This window comes from Bombina bombina, chromosome 4 (genome assembly GCF_027579735.1).
Source record: "Bombina bombina isolate aBomBom1 chromosome 4, aBomBom1.pri, whole genome shotgun sequence".
Taxonomy (NCBI): domain Eukaryota; kingdom Metazoa; phylum Chordata; class Amphibia; order Anura; family Bombinatoridae; genus Bombina; species Bombina bombina.
Window position 1 is genome coordinate 272,623,152 of NC_069502.1, and position 18,437 is coordinate 272,641,588.

The window sequence follows — 18,437 nt, forward strand, 5'->3', positions numbered from 1 at the left end:
AACCCCTAAACCGCCGCTCCCTGAACACGCCGCAACCTATATTAAACCTATTAACCCCTATCCTGCCCCCCCTACACCGTCGTCACCTATAATAAATTTATTAACCCCTAATCTGCCTCCCCTACACCGTCGCCCCCTATAATAAATTTATTAACCCCTATCCTGCCCCCAACTACGCCGCCGCCACTGTAATAAAATTATTAACCCCTAAACCTAAGTCTAACCCTAACCCTAACGCCCCCTAACTTAAATATTAATTAAATAAATCTAAATAATATTTCTATTATTAACTAAGTTAATCCTATTTAAAACTAAATACTTACCTATAAAATAAACCCTAATATAGCTACAATATAAATAATAATTATATTCTAGCTATCTTAGGATTTATTTTTATTTTACAGGTACCTTTCAATTTATTTTAACTAGGTACAATAGCTATTAAATAGTAATTAACTATTTAATAGCTTACCTAGCTAAAATAAACTGAAATTTACCTGTAAAATAAATCCTAACCTAAGTTACAATTACACCTAACACTACACTATACTTTAATAAATTATTCCTATTTAAAAATAAATACTTACCTGTAAAATAAACCCTAAGATAGCTACAATATAATTAATAATTACATTGTAGCTATCTTAGGATTTATATTTATTTTACAGGTAACTTTGTATTTATTTTAGCTAGTTAGAATAGTTATTAAATAGTTATTAACTATTTAATAACTACCTAGCTAAAAGAAATACAAAATTACCTGTAAAATAAATCCTAACCTAAGTTACAATTAAACCTAATACTACACTATCATTAAATAAATTAAATAAACTACCTACAAATAACTACAATTAAATACAATTACATAAACTAACTAAAGTACAAAAAATAAAAAAAGCTAAGTTACAAAAAATAAAAAAATAAGTTACAAACATGTTAAAAATATTACAACAATTTTAAGCTACTTACACCTAATCTAAGCCCCCTAATAAAATAACAAACCCCCCCAACATAAAAAAATGCCCTACCCTATTCTAAATTAAATAAAGTTCAAAGCTCTTTTACCTTACCAGCCCTTAAAAGGGCCATTTGTGGGGGCATGCCCCAAAGAAAACAGCTCTTTTACCTGTAAAAGAAAAATACAACCCCCCCCAACATTAAAACCCACCACCCACATACCCCTAATCTAACCCAAACCCCCCTTACAAAAACCTAACACTAATCCCCTGAAGATCATCCTACCTTTAGTCGTCTTCACTCAGCCGAGCCACCGATGGAACCGAAGTGGACATCCGGAGCGGAAGAAGTTAATCCTCCAAGCGGCGCTGAAGAAATCTTCCATCCGATGAAGTCATCATCCAGGCGGCGCTGAAGAAAAGTCTTCGATCCAGCCGATGTCATCTTCAAAGAGGCGCTGAAGAGGTCTTCTATCCGGACGAAGTCATCTTCCAAGCCGGGTCTTGAATCTTCCTTCCGCCGACGCGGAACCTCCTTCTTCACCGACGGACTACGACGAATGAAGGCTCCTTTAAGGGACGTCATCCAAGATGGCGTCCCCTCAATTCCGATTGGCTGATAGGATTCTATCAGCCAATCGGAATTAAGGTAGGAAAATTCTGATTGGCTGATGGAATCAGCCAATCAGATTCAAGTTCAATCCGATTGGCTGATCCAATCAGCCAATCAGATTGAGCGCGCATTCTATTGGCTGATCGGAACAGCCAATAGAATGCGAGCTCAATCTGATTGGCTGATTCCATCAGCCAATCAGATTTTTTCTACCTTAATTCTGATTGGCTGATAGAATCCTATCAGCCAATCGGAATTGAGGGGACGCCATCTTGGATGACGTCCCTTAAAGGAGCCTTCATTCGTCGTAGTCCGTCGGTGAAGAAGGAGGTTCCGCGTCGGCGGAAGGAAGATTCAAGACCCGGCTTGGAAGATGACTTCGCCCGGATAGAAGACCTCTTCAGCGCCTCTTTGAAGATGACATCGGCCGGATCAAAGACTTTTCTTAGGCCTGGTAAGGTAAAAGAGCTTTGAACTTTATTTAATTTAGAATAGGGTAGGGCATTTTTTTTATTTTGGGGGGGTTTGTTATTTTATTAGGGGGCTTAGATTAGGTGTAAGTAGCTTAAAATTGTTGTAATATTTTTAACATGTTTGTAACTTATTTTTTTATTTTTTGTAACTTAGCTTTTTTTTATTTTTTGTACTTTAGTTAGTTTATGTAATTGTATTTAATTGTAGTTATTTGTAGGTAGTTTATTTAATTAATTTAATGATAGTGTAGTATTAGGTTTAATTGTAACTTAGGTTCGGATTTATTTTACAGGTAATTTTGTATTTCTTTTAGCTAGGTAGTTATTAAATAGTTAATAACTATTTAATAACTATTCTAACTAGCTAAAATAAATACAAAGTTACCTGTAAAATAAATATAAATCCTAAGATAGCTACAATATAATTATTAATTATATTGTAGCTATCTTAGGGTTTATTTTACAGGTAAGTATTTATTTTTAAATAGGAATAATTTATTAAAGTATAGTGTAGTGTTAGGTGTAATTGTAACTTAGGTTAGGATTTATTTTACAGGTAAATTTCAGTTTATTTTAGCTAGGTAAGCTATTAAATAGTTAATAACTATTTAATAGCTATTGTACCTAGTTAAAATAAATTGAAAGGTACCTGTAAAATAAAAATAAATCCTAAGATAGCTAGAATATAATTATTATTTATATTGTAGCTATATTAGGGTTTATTTTATAGGTAAGTATTTAGTTTTAAATAGGATTCATTTAGTTAATAAGAGTTAATTTATTTAGATTTATTTAATTAATATTTAAGTTAGGGGGGCGTTAGGGTTAGGGTTAGACTTAGGTTTAGGGGTTAATAATTTTATTACAGTGGCGGCGGCATAGTGGGGGGCAGGATAGGGGTTAATAAATTTATTATAGGTGGCAACGGTGTAGGGGGGGGCAGATTAGGGGTTAATAAATTTATTATAGGTGGCGACGGTGTAGGGGGGGCAGGATAGGGGTTAATACATTTAATATAGGTTGCGGCGGGTTCAGGGAGCGGCGATTTAGGGGTTAATACATTTATTATAGTTGCAGTGGGCTCCGGGAGCGGCAGTTTAGGGGTTAATATGTATAGAGTAGCTTGCAGTGGGCTCCTGGAGCGGTGGTTTAGGGGGTAATAACTTTATTTAGTTGCGGCGGTGTAGGGGGGACAGATTAGTGGTGTTTAGACTCGGGGTACATGTTAGGGTGTTAGGTGTAGACAGCTCCCATAGGAATGAATGGGATGTCTGTCAGCAGCGAACTTGTACTTTCGCTATGGTCAGACTCCCATTGATTCCTAAGGGATCCGCCGCCTCCAGGGGTGGCGGTTTGAAAACCAGGTACGCTGGGCCGTAAAAGTGCCGAGCGTACCTGCTAGTTTTTTGATAACTAGCAAAAGTAGTGAGAATGTGCCGCACTTGTGTGCGGAACATCTGGAGTGACGTAAGAATCGATCTGTGTCGGACTGAGTCTGGCGGATCAAAGCTTACGTCACAAAATTCTACTTTTGCCGGTCTCGAGCCTTTGATAACTAAGGCGTATCAGCCTCGCCACAAATATGCTGCGGAATTCCAGCGTATTTGAGGTTGACGGCTTGATAACTAGGCCCCTATATTATGGCAAAGTTATATGTTCTGTTATTTCTCCTTTTGTTTTAAATCTGTTTGCTGTGTAATTTTATTTGTATATCAATGCACAGTGACTCTTTTTTGATCATAATAAATGTTCCTTTATTAAGTTTTGCCCTTGTCAAATATTTGAGCCATATTTCTGAAAGAGGCCGATGATAAGAATACTGTGTTATTCTTAAGATTAATTTTTGCTAAGTTATATTCTGGGATTTCAGTTTGTTTGTCTGGGGTTTCCTTAAGATATACTATATAATAAATCTTAGGTGGTAGCAGTTTAGACATAGCTTAGTGTGGGTGTCATTAAAGGGGAATTTATATAATTTTTAAAAGGTCTAAAACAGACTAGAGAGTTTTGTTAACCCTTGCACCCTAAGCACAGGCTTGCTTGAAGTGGCTTGACTGTGACAAATTGGTTAAGGTGGAAAGTGTGTGTTAACCCTTTTTATCACCAAACAAGTGACTGGTGCAGGGTTGGTTAACCTTGGGGAGTCACAAAAGGTTAGGTGGTTAATAGCTACAGGGGTTATGGCAAATAAGGGGTTAATAGTATAGCGGGTTAGGTTGCCCTGGGGGTGAGGGACGTGTTAATATTTAAGAGGAGCACTATATGTATATATAATGTTTCATGTATTTGAATTTTCTAAAATAATGCATATTGTTTTTAGGAGTGTTTTTTTTTAACCCATACCATCCTAAAAGCACTGGGCTTAAATACCTTTTAGATGGCATGGAAAATCCTAACTTTTGTGGCGTCCTGCTCTATTCTGGAAACAAACGGCCATTGATTCAACTGAAGGACGTGCCTAGCAACACAGGCAGTTTTTGAAGCACCTGATCGCAGTGATGGTCCGGTGCTTTATTTTTATTTTTCTTCTTTTTGTTTATTAATAGAACTTGGATGGATGGGTCTGTCCTGAAGGTGTTAAAAAATTTTTTTGTTATATAAATTTCTTATAAAAGTTAGTAGCAGCAACAAACAATAATTCCAATAATATGCATTGTACAATAAGATACATATGAATGATACTTTGTAGGTACACAAACATAGGATATGTGAGACGTTCCAATTTAACATATAACATCCATATAAAATCTGTAATTAGTGTTCCAGATTCATATATGCTAAACTGGAAAACTAATTACAAATTTCATATAGACTTTATATGCTAAACTGGATGTTTCACATATTCTTATTTTGTTGTTTATAGTTTTTTTTTGTTAATTTATTATTTTAAGTGTACACATCACTTTTAGGCATTTATCTTTGCTTATTTTCATTGTATAAACATGTAGCAACATAGCTCCTATAGTTTTAATAGGAAGGGTCTTTATTGGCATGGCAGATTGCAGACATGACATAGAGAAATAAATAAAAAGAGAGAATCGCTCAACCTGAGAATGAACAATAGCATAATAGCTTGTTCTATGGCTAGTTACCACCCAAGAAGCAGCCTCTTTTGCTCAACATGTGCCTTTCACAGAGAAGAACTTTCTTAAAGCATATCAGTCTGATCCTGACTTAACAGTACAGTCCAGACCCGAAATACCAGGCAATCCCTCTTTGAACTAGAGAAACAGCAAAACCCCAGATGTACATTTCGGCCTATTGTGGGCCTCGTCAGTGAGGTTCAGCCATATCCCTCTAGGCACACTGAGCAACGGGTCCACGTCTGGATTCCCGTATCACACTTAGGGAGACTTCCCCAAGTGTCATAATATGCATAAATAAAAAAAGAGAAGTGCTCAACCTGAGAACAAACAATAGCATAATAGCTTGTTCTATGGCTAGTTACCACCCAAGAAGCAAACTCTTTTTGCTCAACATGTGCCTTCCACAGAGAAGAACTTTCCTGAAGCATATCAGTCTGATCTTAACTTCACAGTACAATCCAGCCCCGAAATACCAGGCAATCCCTCTCTGAACGAGAGAAACAGCAAAACCCCAGACGTACGTTTCAGCCTATTGTGGGCCTCGTCAGTGAGGTTCAGCCATATCCCTCTAGGCACACTGAGCAACGGGTCCACGTCTGGATTCCCACATCACACTTAGGGAGACTTCCCCAAGTGTCATAATTTGCATAAATAAAAAGAGAGAAGCGCTCAACCTGAGAATGAACAATAGCATAATAGCTTGTTCTATGGCTAGTAACAACCCAAGAAAGAGCATTTTTTTGCTCAACATGTGCCTTTCACAAAGAAGAACTTTCCTGAAGCATATCAGTCTGATCTTAACTTCACAGTACAATCCAGCCCTGAAATACCAGGCAATCCCTCTCTGAACAAGAGAAACAGCAAAACTCCAGGCGTACATTTCAGCCTATTGTGGGCCTCGTCAGTGAGGTGCAGCCATATCCCTCTAGGCACCCTGAGCAACGGGTCCACGTCTGGATTCCCGTATCACACTTAGGGAGACTTCCCCAAGTGTCATAATTTGCATAAATAAAAAGAGAGAAGCGCTCAACCTGAGAACGAACAATAGCATAATAGCTTGTTCTATGGCTAGTTACCACCCAAGAAGCAGCCTCTTTTTGCTCAACATGTGCCTTCCACAGAGAAGAACTTTCCTGAAGCATATCAGTCTGATCCTGACTTGACAGTACAGTCCAGCCCCGAAATACCAGGCAATCCCTCTCTGAACGAGAGAAACAGCAAAACCCCAGACGTATGTTTCGGCCTATTGTGGGCCTCGTCAGTGAGGTGCAGCCATATCCCTCTAGGCACCCTGAGCAATGGGTCCATGTCTGGATTCCCGCATCACACTTAGGAAGACTTCCCCAAGTGTCCAATTGGCATAAATAAAAAGAGAGAAGCGCTCAACCTGAGAACGAACAATAGCATAATAGCTTGTTCTATGGCTAGTTACCACCCAAGAAGCAGCCTCTTTTTGCTCAACATGTGCCTTTCACAGAGAAGAACTTTCCTGAAGCATATCAGTCTGATCTTAACTTCACAGTACAATCCAGCCCTGAAATACCAGGCAATCCCTCTCTGAACAAGAGAAACAGCAAAACTCCAGGCGTACATTTCAGCCTATTGTGGGCCTCGTCAGTGAGGTGCAGCCATATCCCTCTAGGCACCCTGAGCAACGGGTCCACGTCTCGATTCCCGTATCACACTTAGGGAGACTTCCCCAAGTGTCATAATTTGCATAAATAAAAAGAGAGAAGCGCTCAACCTGAGAACGAACAATAGCATAATAGCTTGTTCTATGGCTAGTTACCACCCAAGAAGCAGCCTCTTTTTGCTCAACATGTGCCTTCCACAGAGAAGAACTTTCCTGAAGCATATCAGTCTGATCCTGACTTGACAGTACAGTCCAGCCCCGAAATACCAGGCAATCCCTCTCTGAACGAGAGAAACAGCAAAACCCCAGACGTATGTTTCGGCCTATTGTGGGCCTCGTCAGTGAGGTGCAGCCATATTCCTCTAGGCACCCTGAGCAATGGGTCCATGTCTGGATTCCCGCATCACACTTAGGAAGACTTCCCCAAGTGTCCAATTGGCATAAATAAAAAGAGAGAAGCGCTCAACCTGAGAACGAACAATAGCATAATAGCTTGTTCTATGGCTAGTTACCACCCAAGAAGCAGCCTCTTTTTGCTCAACATGTGCCTTTCACAGAGAAGAACTTTCCTGAAGCATAGCAGTCTGATCCTGACTTCCCAGTACAGTCCAGTCCCGAAATATCAGGCAATCCCTCTCTGAACAAGAGAAACAGCAAAAGCCCAGACGTACATTTCAGCCTATTGTGGGCCTCGTCAGTGAGGTGCAGCCATATCCCTCTAGGCACCCTGAGCAACGGGTCCACGTCTGGATTCCCGTATCACACTGAGGGAGACTTCCCCAAGTGTCATAATTTGCATAAATAAAAAGAGAGAAGTGCTCAACCTGAGAACGAACAATAGCATAATAGCTTGTTCTATGGCTAGTTACCACACAAGAATCAGCCTCTTTTTGCTCAACATGTGCCTTTCACAGAGAAGAACTTTCCGGAAGCATATCAGTCTGATCTTGACTTCACAGTACAGTCCAGCCCCGAAATACCAGACAATTCCTCTCTGAACGAGAGAAACAGCAAAACCCCAGATGTATGTTTCAAACTTTCGACCTATTGTGGGCCTCGTCAGTGAGGTGCAGCCATATCCCTCTAGGCACACTGAGCAATGGGTCCACGTCTGGATTCCCATATCACACTTAGGGAGACTTCCCCAAGTGTGATAATTTGCATATATAAATAGAGAGAAGCGATCAACCTGAGAACGAACAATAGCATAATAGCTTATTCTATGGCTAGTTACCACCCAATAAGCAGCCTCTTTTTGCTCAACATGTGCCTTTCACAAAGAACAATTTTCCTGAAGCATATCAGCCTGATCCTAACTTCACAGTACAGTCCAGCCCCGAAATACCAGGCAATCCCTCTCTGAACGAGAGAAACAGCAAAACCCCAGATGTACGTTTCGGCCTATTGTAGGCCTCGTCAGTGAGGTGCAGCCATATTCTTCTAGGCACACTGAGCAATGGATCCATGTCTGGATTCCCGCATCACACTTAGGGAGACTTCCCCAGGTGTCATAATTTGCATAAATAAAAAGAGAGAAGCGCTCAACCCGAGAACGAACAATAGCATAATATCTTGTTCTATGGCTAGTTACCACCCAAGAAGCAGCCTATTGACATAGAGATATGTATTCTGTAGGAGTTAGCTGGCTGTTCCAGGGGAGTAACCTGCATTTTAATGGGGAAACATTGCCAGTAGTTCTATAGGCCGGTACTATAGATTTACTAAGGCTACACCATATTATTTGTGGTTTGAGACCTATTTTCTTTTGAGGTTCCAAGTATTTAGTAGACATGTGTAATTCGTTTCGGCCGAATTACATTTTCGGCCGAATTTTAGCCGAATTGGATATTCAAATGAATCCGAATTTCTGAATTTTTGGATCTATTCTTCATTGTTCTAATCTAAACAGCAGTTCCCCGACATTGACGACACTAACTAAATCACTAAATAAATTTATTAACCCCTAAACCGACGTTCCCCGACATCGCCGAAACAAACTAAACCTATTAACTCCTTAACCTTTGTTTCCAAACATCGCCAACACTAACTAAACCTATTAACCCCGAAATCACAGTTCCCCGACATCGCAACAACCTAAATTAAACTATTAACCCCTAAACCTAACACCCCCTAACTTTAACATAATTAAAATAGACCTAAATTAAAGTTACAATTATTAACTAACTACCTATGTAAAAATAAATACAAACTTACTTAATAAATTAATAAAACCTAACATTACTAAAAATATAAAAAACCTATACTTACTACAACTACAAAAAATAATAAACACTAAAATTACAAAAATAAAAAAACTACCATTACAAAAAATAACAAACGAAATTATCCAAAATAATGAAAATTATTCCTATTCTATTACCCCATTTAAAAGAAAAACCACCCCTTAAAAGGGCCTTTTGTAGGGGATTGCCCTAAAGTTAACAGCTCTTTTGCAAACAAATAAAGACAAACACCCCCTAACATTACAAACCCCCACCCCCCAAAACCCCCAAAATAAATAAAACCTAACTAAAAATCTATTCTACCCATTGCACTGAAAAGGGTGTTTGTATGGGCAATGCCCTTAAAAGGGCAGTTAGCCCTTTTTTGGCCCATAAAATTAAAAAAAGCCCTAAACTAAAAAAAAAAAAAACACCCCCAAAAAATACCTAACACTAATCCCAAAATCTTTACTCACAGTTGCTGAAGTCTGGTGAAAGATCTTCATCCCAGCGGCGAAGCATCTTCATCCAGAAGGCTCCATCTGTATCCATCGCGGGACCAGCATCTTCTATCTTCATCCTAGCGGAGGTGGAGTGGTCGTGGATGTCAAAGGTCCAGGCGGAGGTCCAGGCGGCTGTCCTTTGGTCCGACGTGGAGGTCCTCTTCATGCAATCGTCCGCCGCACACTGAGGATTCAAAGCAAGGTATCCTTTTTATATTAGGGTACCATTGCATTCCTATTGGCAGAAAAATGTAAATCAGTCAATAGGAATGAGAGCTACTTAAATCCTATTGGCTGATTTAAACAGCCAATATAATTTAAGCAGCTCTCATTCCTATGAGCTGATTTTAATCCTCAGTGTGCGGGGGACGATCGCATGAAGAGGACCTCCACGTCGGACCGATAGACCACTACCTGGACCTCCGCCTCTGCACATCAACCGCTCTGCCTTCGCAAGGATGAAGAAGATGCCGGTCCCGCGATGGATGAAGATGGAGCCGCCTTGATGAAGATGTTTCGTCGCTGGGATGAAGATCTTTTGCCAGACTTCAGCAACTGTGAGTACCGATTTTGGGGTAAGTGTTAGTTTATTTTTTTGGGGTGTTTTTTTTTTTTAGATTAGGGCTTTTTTATTTTAATGGGTCAAAAAAGAGCTGAATGCCCTTTTAAGGGCAATGAAAGAGCTGAATGCTCTTTTCAGGGCAATGGGTAGATTGTTTTTTTTAGTAAGGTTTTGGGGGATGGGGGTTTGTTGTAATTTTTTAGCAAAAGAGCTGTTAACTTTAGGGCAATGCCCTACAAATGGCCCTTAAGGGCTATTGGTAGTTCATTATAGATTAGGGATTGTTTTTTTTGGGGGGGGTTAAAATGGGGTATTAGTATAGGAAAAGTTTTTATTTTTTGGATAATTTCGTTTGTTATTTTTTTTGTAATGGCAGTTTTTTTATTTTTTGTAATTTTAGTGTTTATTATTTTTGTAGTTGTAGTTTTAATTTTTTAGTAATCTTAGTTTTTTTTGTTTTTTTTTTAAACAGGGTATTAGAATAGGAATAATTTTAATTATTTTTTTTAGATTAGGCATTTTTTAGTTTTAGTGGGCCGAAAAAGAGCCAAATGACCTTTTAAGGGCAGTGCCCATACCTTTTCAGGGCAATGGGTAGATTAGGTTTATTTTTATTTTTGTGGGTTTGGTGGGTGGGGGTTTGTAATGTTAGGGGGGTTTGTTTTTATTTTTTTGCAAAAGAGCTGTTAACTTAGGGTAATGCCCTACAAAAGGCCCTTTTAAGGGCACTTGTTAGTTTATTATAGATTAGGGTTTTTTATTTAGTTTTTTTTGTTTTTTTAAACGAGGTATTAAAATAGGAATAGTTTTTATTTTTTTCAATAATTTTTATTTTTTTTATTTTTTGTAATGGTAGTGTTCAGCTCCTAACGCAGCCCCATTGTTTCCTATGGGGAAACAGTTTGCACCTAACACCCTAACATGAACCCCGAGTCTAAACACCCCTAACCTTACACTTATTAACACCTAATTTGCCGCCTCCGCTATTGCTGACACCTACATTATATTATTAACCCTTAATCTGCCGCTCCATACACCACCGCAACCAATCAGCCAATCAGCCAATAGAATGTGAGCTCAATCGGAATTCGAGGGAGGCCATCTTGGATGACGTCATTTAAAGGAACCTTCATTCGGCGAGTAGGCGTCGGGGAAGAAAGATGGATCCGCGTCGGCTGGAAGAAGATGGCTCCGCTCCGGATGGATGAAGATAGAAGATGCCGCTTGGATGAAGATGTCTGCCGGTCCGGATGTCCTCTTCTGCCCGGATAGGATGAAGACTTCTGCCGCTCCGGATGTCCTCTTTTGGTCCATCGGTGCCCGGCTGGGTGAACACAACTCAAGGTAGAGAGATCTTCAGGGGGGTAGTGTTAGGTTTATTTAAGGGGGGTTTGGGTTAGAGTAAGGGTATGTGGGTGGTGGGTTGTAATGTTGGGGGGTGGTATTGTGTTTTTTTTACAGGCAAAAGAGCTGATTACTTTGGGGCATGCCCCGCAAAAAGCCCTTTTAAGGGCTGGTAATAGAGCTGTTAACTTTTTTAATTTAGATTAGGATAGGGAATTTTTTTTATTTTGGGGGGCTTTGTTATTTTATTAGGGGGCTAAGAGTAGGTGTAATTAGCTTAAAATTATTGTAATCTTTTTTTATTTTTTGTAATTTAGTGTTTGTTTTTATTGGTAATTTAGTTTAGTTTATTTAATTGTAGGTAATTGTAGGTAATTTATTTAATTAATTTATAGTGTTAGGTTTAATTGTAACTTAGGTTAGGATTTATTTTACAGGTAATTTTGTAATTATTTTAACTAGGTAGCTATTAAATAGTTAATAACTATTTAATAGCTATTGTACCTAGTTAAAATAAATACAAAGTTGCCTGTAAAATAAAAATAAACCCTAAAATAGCTACAATATAATTATTTGTTATATTGTAGCTATATTAGGGTTTATTTTACAGGTAAGTATTTAGCTTTAAATAGGAATACTTTAGTTAATAATATTTAATTTATTTTGTTAGATTAAAATTATATTTAATTTAGGGAGGTGTTAGGGTTATGGTTAGACTTAGCTTTAGGGGTTAATACATTTATTTGAGTAGCGGCGAGGTCCGGTCGGCAGATTAGGGGTTAATAAGTGTAGGTAGGTAGCGGCGATGTTGGGGGGGGCAGATTAGGGGTTAATAAATATTATGTAGGTGTTGGCGATGTTAGGGGCAGCAGATTAGGGGTTCATAGGGATAATGTAGGTGGCAGCGGTGTGCGGTCGGCAGATTAGGGGTTAAAAATATTTATTATAGTGGCGGCGATGTGGGGAGACCTCGGTTTAGGGTACATAGGTAGTTTATGGGTGTTAGTGTATTTTAGAGCACAGTAGTTAAGAGCTTTATAAACCGGCGTTAGCCCAGAAAGCTCTTAACTACTGACTTTTTTCTGCGGCTGTAGTCTTGTCGGTAGAGGGTCTACTGCTCACTTCAGCCAAGACTCTAAATACCGGCGTTAGGAAGATCCCATTGAAAAGATAGGATACGCAATTGGCGTAAGGGGATCTGCGGTATGGAAATTTGTGGCTTGAAAGTGAGCGTTAGACCCTTACCTACACGACTCTAAATACCATCAGGCAGCCAAAAGCAGCGTTAGGACCCCTTAACGCTGCTTTTGACGGCTAACGCAGAACTCTAAATCTAGGCGACAGTTTTTTTATTTTTAGTAATGTTAGGTTTTTAATTTTTAGTAATGTTAGGTTTTTAATTTTTAGTAATGTTAGGTTTTATTAGTTAAGCTAAGGTTTTACTTTTTATTTCACAGGTAAGTTTGTATTTATTTTAACTAGGTAGTTAGTAAATAGTTATATTGTAGATAGCTTAGGTTTTATCTTTATTTCACAGGTAAGTTTGTTTTTATTTTTAAATAGGTACTTAGTTAATAATTGTAACTTTAATTTAGGTCTATTTTAATTATGTTAAAGTTAGGGGGTGTTATGTTTAGCAATTAATATAGTTTAAATTAGGTTGTTGTGATGTGGGGGGGCGGCGGTTTAGGGGTTATTAGGTTTAGTTAGTGTTGGTCTTCCGGGTGTACAGGGAGTGCAGAATTATTAGGCAAATGAGTATTTTGACCACATCATCCTCTTTATGCATGTTGTCTTACTCCAAGCTGTATAGGCTCGAAAGCCTACTACCAATTAAGCATATTAGGTGATGTGCATCTCTGTAATGAGAAGGGGTGTGGTCTAATGACATCAACACCCTATATCAGGTGTGCATAATTATTAGGCAACTTCCTTTCCTTTGGCAAAATGGGTCAAAAGAAGGACTTGACAGGCTCAGAAAAGTCAAAAATAGTGAGATATCTTGCAGAGGGATGCAGCACTCTTAAAATTGCAAAGCTTCTGAAGCGTGATCATCGAACAATCAAGCGTTTCATTCAAAATAGTCAACAGGGTCGCAAGAAGCGTGTGGAAAAACCAAGGCGCAAAATAACTGCCCATGAACTGAGAAAAGTCAAGCGTGCAGCTGCCAAGATGCCACTTGCCACCAGTTTGGCCATATTTCAGAGCTGCAACATCACTGGAGTGCCCAAAAGCACAAGGTGTGCAATACTCAGAGACATGGCCAAGGTAAGAAAGGCTGAAAGACGACCACCACTGAACAAGACACACAAGCTGAAACGTCAAGACTGGGCCAATAAATATCTCAAGACTGATTTTTCTAAGGTGGACTGATGAAATGAGAGTGAGTCTTGATGGGCCAGATGGATGGGCCAGTGGCTGGATTGGGAAAGGGCAGAGAGCTCCAGTCCGACTCAGACGCCAGCAAGGTGGAGGTGGAGTACTGGTTTGGGCTGGTATCATCAAAGATGAGCTTGTGGGGCCTTTTCGGGTTGAGGATGGAGTCAAGCTCAACTCCCAGTCCTACTGCCAGTTTCTGGAAGACACCTTCTTCAAGCAGTGGTACAGGAAGAAGTCTGCATCCTTCAAGAAAAACATGATTTTCATGCAGGACAATGCTCCATCACACGCGTCCAAGTACTCCACAACGTGGCTGGCAAGAAAGGGTATAAAAGAAGAAAATCTAATGACATGGCCTCCTTGTTCACCTGATCTGAACCCCATTGAGAACCTGTGGTCCATCATCAAATGTGAGATTTACAAGGAGGGAAAACAGTACACCTCTCTGAACAGTGTCTGGGAGGCTGTGGTTGCTGCTGCACGCAATGTTGATGGTGAACAGATCAAAACACTTACAGAATCCATGGATGGCAGGCTTTTGAGTGTCCTTGCAAAGAAAGGTGGCTATATTGGTCACTGATTTGTTTTTGTTTTGTTTTTGAATGTCAGAAATGTATATTTGTGAATGTTGAGATGTTATATTGGTTTCACTGGTAAAAATAAATAATTGAAATGGGTATATATTTGTTTTTTGTTAAGTTGCCTAATAATTATGCACAGTAATAGTCACCTGCACACACAGATATCCCCCTAAAATAGCTATAACTAAAAACAAACTAAAAACTACTTCCAAAACTATTCAGCTTTGATATTAATGAGTTTTTTGGGTTCATTGAGAACATGGTTGTTGTTCAATAATAAAATTAATCCTCAAAAATACAACTTGCCTAATAATTCTGCACTCCCTGTATGGTGGTTTATGGGTTATTAGCTTTATTTAGTGTTTTAGTTAGTTTTTTCGATGTGGGTGTATGGAGGTTTAGGGGTTAATAGGTTAAGTAAGTGTCGGTGAAGTTGGGGAACTGCGGTTTAGGGGTTTATAGGTTTTGTTAGTGTCGGCGATGTTGGGGAACTGTGGTTTAGGGGTTAATAGTTTTAGTTAGTGTCGGTGATGTCGGGGAACTGTGATTTAGGGTTTAATAGGTTTAGTTAGTGTTGGCAATGTCAGGGAACTGCAGTTTAAGGGTTAAAAGGGTTTAGTTAGTGTTAGTGACGTTTGGGAATGGCGGTTTAGGGGTTAATGGTTTTTTTTAGTGTTTAAATTAGTGTCAGCGATGTCACAGAGCTATGGTTTAGGGGTTAATAGTTTTAGTTAGTGTCAGTGATATTGGGGAATGGCAGTTTAGGGGTTTATAGGTTTTGTTAGTGTTGGTCTTCTGGGTGTATGGTGGTTTATGGGTTATTAGCTTTATTTAGTGTTTTAGTTAGTTTTTTCGATGTGGGTGTATGGAGGTTTAGGGGTTAATAGGTTAAGTAAGTGTCGGTGAAGTTGGGGAACTGCGGTTTAGGGGTTTATAGGTTTTGTTAGTGTCGGCGATGTTGGGGAACTGCGGTTTAGGGGTTAATAGTTTTAGTTAGTGTCGGTGATGTTGGGGAACTGTGATTTAGGGTTTAATAGGTTTAGTTAGTGTTGGCAATGTCAGGGAACTGCAGTTTAAGGGTTAAAAGGGTTTAGTTAGTGTTAGTGATGTTTGGGAATGGCGGTTTAGGGGTTAATGGGTTTAGTTAGTGTCTGCAATGTCGGGGAACTGCGGTTTAGGGGTTAATAGGTTTAGTTAGTGTCAGTGATGTCGGGGAATTGCAGTTTAGGGTTTTTTAGTTTTTTTTAGTGTCGGCGATGTGGGGAGTAGCAGCTTAGGGGTTAATACAGGTATCCAATGGAAAAGGTTCTTTTTACTGGAATAGTATCTTTCTAGCACAGGGGTGGTCAAGTCATTTGAAGCAACCCTAAAAGTCTTAAAAGAATGTGGGAATATGTATATGGACCTCACTCACAAACTGGTTTGTTTGTGCATACTAAATATAGGAAGAAAATGTCAGTTACATGACAACATTTTTAAAGTATAAATGTATAACACTAGAAGTTAATTTAGCTTTTAAAATTAACATTAAACATATTTTAGCAATGTATTGATGTCATCTAATTTCAAGACAGGAATCTTAACAGCAGATGATACATTAATTACTGTAGCCATTCATGTCTGACAGTATCATAATACAAGAATTTAATATTCAACACTCTGCTGCCTTTAACATTAAGTTATGTTTTAATAATTAAGCATTTAATTGGTATCTATGCGATTTGATGTACTAGTTTTATGGTTGGAATTATTAGAATGTTATTATAAACATTTTCATTTCCAAAAGATTTCCTTAGGTTTTAATTTTGCTTATCTTTTATTTAATGATATTGGTGCCAATAACAGATGAGCTGACTCTTCGCAGTCTTCAATAATGCCCCTCTGGTCTGTTTAATCTACATTGGTGAGACTCCTATCTACATTGAGATAACACTATCAACCCTCTTCATTATGAAGCATAGTGCCAAATGTGTGTAAGATCCGAATATAATATGGGCAAGTCTTTACTCAAAACTAAAGAAAGCAGCATTAAAAACCAGGCATGTATTGCTACATATGTAAAACTTTTACCAAATGGTTTGCATTTTTTCACACCTCAGGCAATGATATTGTCTGGAAATTCTATTCAATATCCAAACATAAGGGTCCTTGGCCACATAAATCCCCACCTATTTATGCTACAAAACATCTCCATCTATTTGCTTACTATCTCCATTGAAAGCAAAAGTGTAAACACAGACAATGTCACTATCTGTAGCGATATGGCAATCTGCACTCATATGGTAGTGGAGAACTACTACTGCTATTATGAGTCTTGCAGATTTAGGGGCACCGCACACTTTTTTGGCCTTACCACAAATTAGTTTACGCAATTTGTGTATAGTCTATTTTTAATGGGACTTCCATAACACCGGTATTACAAGCTTGTCCTGGGAGGCCAAAAAGTGAGCGGTATATCCTATACCGTCAAAATTTGTAATGCATTCTAAAGTCAGTAGTTATGAGTTTTACACTACAAAGCCGTAGCATAAAACTCATAACTAAAGTGCTAAAAAGTACACTAACACCCATAAACTACCTATTAACCCCTAAACCGAGTCCCTCCCGCATCGCAAACACTAAAATGTAATTATTAACCCCTAATCTGCCGCTCCGGATATTGCCGCCACTATAATAAACATATTAACCCCTAAACCGTCGCACTCCCGCCTCGCAAACATTAGTTAAATATTATTAACCCCTAATCTGCCGTCCCTAACATCGCCGCCACCTACCTACATTTATTAACCCCTAATCTGCCGCCCCCAATGTCACCGCCACTATATTAAATGTATTAACCCCTAAATCTAAGTCTAACCCTAACCCTAACACCCCCTAATTTAAATATAATTAAAATAAATATAAAAATTACTACCTAAAAATCATTACCTAAATAATTCCTATTTAAAACTAAATACTTACCTATAAAATAAACCCTAAGATAGCTACAATATAACTAATAGTTACATTGTATCTATCTTAGGTTTTATTTTTATTTCACAGGCAAGTTTGTATTTATTTTAACTAGGTAGAATAGTTACTAAATAGTTATTAACTATTTACTAACTACCTAGCTAAAATAAATACAAATTTACCTGTAAAATAAAACCTAACCTGTCTTACACTAACACCTAACCTAACCCTACAATTAAATAAATTCCCTAAATTAAACTGCAATATAGTGGGTTTTTTTTTGGAATTTAGCTAATTGTATTGAATTTAGCTAATTGTATTTAATTTATTTATATAATGTAGGTGTCGGCGATGTCCGGAGCGGCAGATTAGGGGTTAATAAGTGTAAGATTAGGAGTGTTTAGACTCAGGGTTCATGTTAGGGTGTTAGGTGTAAACTTAAAATTTGTTTCCCCTTAGGAATCAATGGGGCTGCATTATTGAGCTTTGCGCTGCTTTTTTGTAGGGGTTAGACTTTTTCTCAGCCAGCTCTCCCCATTGATGTCTATGGGGAAATTGTGGTTGGTATTGGAGTGCGGTATGGAGCTCAATTTTGTTCTACACTCACTTCTGGTCTTTTAACGCCGGGTTTAGAAAAACCTGTAATACCAGCGCTGTAGGAAAGTGAGTGGTGAGAATAACGTGCAAGTTATTATAAAAAAAAAAAGTTTTATGTCTCCTTAATGATGGCATAAGTGTAGCTTTAAATTAACATTATATCATAACATAACATAGATACCATTCCATACATAGATACAAATAAAAATCATGTTTATTCATTTTAAAATGGTTATATCAAGTTTATTGAAATATAAATGTAATTGGCTTGCAATGCTACATTGCACTTACTGTATATCATCCAAACTTCAGTTTATCAACCAGACTGCAGTTTATAAAGGATACAAATGATATTTATATGGTTATATTAATCATCAAACAGTTCACTTACTAGAAGTTAGTGACAAGGAAGCGAGTCAAAAATGGATAAATATAATTACATTCTAGAATTAGAAAGGGATTTGATTAATAAGTATTATTTTAGTTGTTTTAATCAAATATCGTGCAAGGAAAATATTTAATTCATAACATTGGTT